The following is a 5886-nucleotide window of genomic DNA, read 5'->3' on the forward strand; positions in this document are numbered from 1 at the left end:
TCAATTAGTACCATCACTAGGTTTATTTTAGCATGCCTTCACTTGTGGATGATGTTTAGTTTGGTAATTGACTACCAAGGGTGGTTCATTTTACTTTTCAAGTAACCACTCAAAGTATGATGCCTTTATTTCAAGGGTTGACAAGTTGATTCATTTTTATGGTTCGACATTCCATCACAATAAAAATGGTTTGGCCTTGTACAACAGTACCATCACTAAGTTTGTTTGACCCTATCTTTGCTATCTTCAATTGTCTTGTAAATGGCATTGGTTGATGATGGAATGGGCCTTGTGCTCACATATTGGTGGATGCATTGCTTACTTGTTTTGATATTTATGGTTTGCCTTATTTTCTTGATTGCATCCTCCATTTTTTGCTCTATCACGCTCTATCATTTGTAATATCAAGTGTTGTTGATAGCATCAAATGTCTATGATAGAGATTTGAAGCATATTAGTGCTTTTTTTAAAGGTGTTCCTTTTTTAAAACTAGGTAACCAACCTCACTTCTTACCTCTTATTTATTATTGAGATAAAAATACAAAAGCGTAAAAAGTCTCCTGGCATATGCATCATTGCTTGTGCAAAAATTTTCTAGTTAAGCATAAAGGTGCTTACTTGGATATAGGAAAGGGATAAGAAAGAAGATATTGAAAGGGTCAATTTGCCTTTGCAGAGCCATGAGGCTCATTAGCAATGTTGTGTCCTTGCCTCCAAGGCACACCAACATGAAAAAAAATCAGCCCTTCAACACAATAAGAGTGACAAGCATTAGCTAGGGCTTTCACAAAATTCCTTTTGGTGGATTATAAATGGGTGTGCTACCACCAACATATTAGTGTTTTTTTATCACAAGTTACTGGACTCAACTTTCACCTATGCTCAAGTTTAGCACTTGACATTTTGGTCTTGAATGTATAATGTGAATTTGATATCCTATTATGAAATTCCATACAATGGGTGACTTTTTCAGCATTGGCATTCTTTGTTGAGCCATTCTCTCTTGAGCTATTTTGCTTGTTACATAAGCATGTTCTTGCTCATTAATATCATTTCAATAAATTTAGATATATCTAAGTGGAAATTAAATGTATGCTTAGTAACTTATTGTCCCTCCCTTTCCAAATCTCAATTTGAGCTCATTTAAGTAAATCCATTGAGACCTTCAACAAACACATATCCAACCTATCAATAGATGTAGGGATTATACCACACATGTCCTCACAGAATAGCAGCAGGGACTAATTGTTGCTCAAAAGTGGAAGCTTGAGGATTGAGCTTTGTGGTCACTGGTAATTGTCGCCTTCGAAGAATGGGAGGTCGGGGATGAATGGGCTATCGAGATGGTTGGCTTCATTTGCAGTTGAAGGGCAAGGAGGGGACTGTGATGGCTCTGCATCAAAATGATGCCCCTTGGTGGCCGAGAATATACATTACTGATATCGATAGGGGGTCGCTCAGGATCAGTGAGCCAGTCTAGCATCCAAGCTTCGGCTACTAGGTCTTCGGATTGGAGCTTCAATACCCAGTGTCTCAAAATTGGTGTGGTACCTTTTGACCTGGCTAACCCAATCCTACCACTTGATGCCCAGATCCCTTGCACAAGTCAGGGGTATTATGGCACATTGATATTGCTTTTGCTACATGGCTATCGGTGTATGTATTGTAAGGTGGACAAAAAAACTATGTCCCAAACAATGGTAGGCAACGGGAAGCAAACAAACATTTTGAATTGAAATTTCATGTAGTAATGTGCCACCGATTGGCACTCAATGTACAATTTGGGCAAGAAACAGTTGCATAGATGCCTCTCTCTCTCTCTCTCTCTCTCTCTCTCTCTCTCTCTCTCTCTCTCTTTCTCACACACACACACACTTCCTATTTATTTTTCCATTACAGTTAACTTTACATTTTTTCCAACTCCCCCCCCCCCCCTCCCCCCCTTTTCTTACACTTACACTCTTGGTGCTTTCTCTCTCTCTCATTTAAACTCCCTAACCCTCTTTTTTCCTAAATTTCCCCTAATTTCCTAACGGTTTTTTTTTAAGAAATTCCCCCCTTTTTTTCCTAATTTTTCTTTATTTTCCTATCTTTTCTAATTTCTAATTACCCTAATTTCCTATTTTTGCTAATTTCCTATTTCCCTAATCTCCCTAATTTCTTAATTTTTATAAATACCTTTTTTCCTATTTCTTCTGGTTTTTTAAAAAACCTTTTTTCCATTTTTGTCCTATTCTTTCTATTTTCCCATGTTCCCTATTTTCCCTACACTTTCCTCTTTTATTCCCTTATATCCCTATATATTTTTATTTAAATCCACGTTTTAAAATTCCCTATTTTACCATTTCTCTAAATTCCCTAAACCACCCCTAAACTCCTCTACGATTAAACTAACCACGGTCTGGTTTCCCTACATGCCGCCCTATTCACTCACCTATTAACTACTACTAATTACTAACTCTTGACTGCTCGCCTTCCCATAACCTCCACGTACCCGACTGTCCCGTCCCTGACTCGTGACTACCCTTACCTCCTCCTCTATATAAACTAGTCTCCTAAGCACTTCTGCCCTACCCCACAGCCTACAAGCCTATCCCATACTCCCACCCTCACCGTCAGAATCTCCACGCTCTGAGCTCCAAGCATCCCCGGTCTCCCCACTTCCCTTCTCAATGCGCGCTTGCCCCGCTCCTCTGTCCACTGCCTACACCTTGCTTATGCCGTCTCCGTAGCCTTTCCCTACAATGATGCGGCTACCTCTACACTCCTCATCAACCCCCTCTCTAGTGTTCTCCTCTCCATGCTTCTACTGTCACTACGCCGGCTCCCCGTCATGGGCCTCTTGAATTCGGTGCCTCCACACGATCGTCGTGCCTGCCATGGACTCCTAGATCCTCTCCTTTTCCAATTTTTAGTAAAAACCCCTCCTTGTCTTATCTAAACACCCCCCCCCCTTCCTTTTTATTTTCTTTTTAATGATTTTTTCCCCTTCTCTCTTCTTTTTTCAAAAACTCTCCCTCCTCCCATTTAATTAAACCCCCTTCTCTTCTTGTTTACTTATGTTTATTTTCCCCCCCTCCTTTATCTTTTCTTTAAAATTTTATTTATTACAAAAAAATTAAAAAATTTCCCCCTTCTTTTTTATGACTCCCGCTTTCTTTCTTCTTTTTTCAAAAACTCTCCCTCCTCCCATTTAATTAAACCCCTTTCTCTTCTTGTTTACTTATGTTAAATTTTTCTAATTCCCTCTTATTTCTCTATACATATAATTCCCCCCCCTCTCTATTTTACTTAAAACCGCTCTCAAATGACTCCTTGCCGTGTTTTACACTACCTCTTGTTCTTCATTAATTTTTTATGTTTGTTGGTCCTTTTAAGAACCCTTGCATTAAATCCCACTTCCTCTCTCTCTCTCTCCCCCTTCCCCTCTTTCTTTCTCTGCTTTTAATTAGTCATTTTTATTTGTCTTTAGTTCCTTTTATTTTTATTCTCTCTCCTCTCTCTTAATATTAGTCCTTCTTCTTAACATCCAACTCAAACCCGTCCTTTTTAATTTCCCGCTACATTTATTTAGCACTCCCTTTATTCTTTTTATTTCTTTTCACTCCCCATAATTTTCTCCATTAAACTCCTTTTTTGTTACACAGAAAATCTTTCTTTAAAACTTTCAAAGGTTACTTCTAAACCTTATCACAGATTCTCTTCTCCCTTCCCTTTCCTTTGCTCTAAATTGATTTACAAGGCATTTATAATTTTTTCAAACTAGCTTTATAAGTCAATGGTTTAGTGTTTATTTTTATTGTGACTCCGATAACAAGGGAGGGGTGTTTATGACACCTGTCTTCCCAACTAAGGTTTAATTGGTTCTCACCACGTTTTTCTTGTTGGATGGTGGTAGGTAGGCAGATCCCCCTCTTCAATAAAAGTGATGCTGCCAACGACTTTTCAAACCATTACTACTCGCTTTATCTCTTTTGAAAATTGTTCTTCCTTTAATGATGTCTATTCCTTTCTATGGATATCTATTGCAAAGTACTTCTATTAAAACATTTCTCTTTTTCACTCCAAATTTGTCTACTTTTCACTATGAAAGGGGTGTTGTTAATGTCTACTACTACTCTCTCTCTCTCTCTCTCTCTCTCTCTCTCTCTCTCTCTCTCTCTCTCAACAAACTCCTATTCACTCCTATGCTCTCATGCTCTCTCTCTCACACACTCTCTCAATAGACTCTCACTCACTCCTCATGCTCTTGCGCTCTCTCTCTTTCTCTCTCGTTCAGCTTGTCTCAGTGATTTTGTGCAAGCAAATACATTGGTCAGTTAGTCATTCTCTGTGTCTCTCTCCTCACGTGTGTTTTCTTTATGTTCTCTCCACTCCAACTTTAGCATTTCTCTCTTTGTATCTCTCTATTCTTCCACTAGTTTGTATTATAGGGCATGGAGCTTACAATGCCTTCATAAGGAAGAAACCAAGAATAGTGTATAGTTGCAATACAAGAACGCAACGATATCTATATATGTTCTATGCTTGGCTACCCATATGAATCTTAGGTCTGTGCCAAGATTAGAAGTACTATAAAATAAAGGATTATCATGCAGAGAGAAAGTGGAAGCAACGTTATAATGCTAGTGTTAAGGTGATAAAATCATAGGATGAGAATTCACGCGAAGGAGCCAATTTCTAATCAACGTATGTTAGGTTTGGATGTGGACACACGGTCTTGTATACTTCATTGGATTGTCCAACATCCTTCCAATGCGAGGATTCTTACTAGATTGCAACAGAGATCTGAGGATCCTCATGGAGATTTAGTAGCAAACATATGCAATACACTCACTACATTGAAAGTGTCTAAAAGCTCTCAGGAGTTGTTTTTCAAAAGAGCCAGCATTATGATGCTAATCAATGGTACCACAACAGAAACATCTCAAACAAACATTTCTACTGCGTCAAGAATGTTATACATGGGAGAAACTTTTATGCAGCATAGGCAAAATATAGTGTATTGTCATTGTCAACATGTGAACGACAACCTCGTCTAGTTGGGGTCAATTAGTGATGAGGTTAAGGAGGTGGTGTTCTCCTTTTGGGCTGCTCATACCTATGTGTCACCCAACAAAAAAGATGTTTGTTGAAAGCGACGCAGAAGAAAATCAATGGGTTTGAAATATCGATGTATACTGGTATCATGTAAGTAATATATTTATTTAATTGATGCTACACGTGGAGATTTCTCTCTTGTTCAAAGAAATCACCTAGAGATCAAGATTTGACAATGGGAATTTCAGAATTGAAGCCTTGTTTCATGCGTAAGCTCAAGAATCGCTACACATGTTGTTGCATTGCACATGTTCAGATCTCCTTTTTAAAGGATACCCTATATCACATGAGGATTCTTGCTTTTGGATTGCATGGATGTGCATGTCAATGTGCTTGTGATATTTGTATGGTGGATGGCCATTCAATAGGATGCAAGTCTATGAATAGCCCTACAAGGGTGTCACATCAGTTTGGGGGTTTGTTTTGTGTGCAAAACCAGCAACTTTTACATTCCATGCTCTAAAGTGTGTCATGGGAGAATGCACTAACTGTGGACCTTGGAAGTTGCTAATATGTCCAGCTAAGAAACCATTTAGCAAACACCCTATAGCTATGAAGATTTTTGAAGATATAGAAGCAGGATTTACTACTGATGGGAAGAAGAAGAAAAAGACGATTCTAACACACAAGGACATGTCTATCAAGGAACGTATTGATCAATTGAATGCTCACCTAGTGGATTTTATCAAACACAATTTTGTGTACGGATGGCAAGCAGAGCAATATAAAGAATGTTTGACAAGGTTCCCCAAAGATGTGGTTGTATCATGCGTAGATTTTGCTGAA

This window comes from Dipteris shenzhenensis, chromosome 3 (assembly GCF_047967505.1).
Source record: "Dipteris shenzhenensis isolate YYH24624 ecotype China chromosome 3, Dip_SZ_1.0, whole genome shotgun sequence".
NCBI classification, from domain to species: domain Eukaryota; kingdom Viridiplantae; phylum Streptophyta; class Polypodiopsida; order Gleicheniales; family Dipteridaceae; genus Dipteris; species Dipteris shenzhenensis.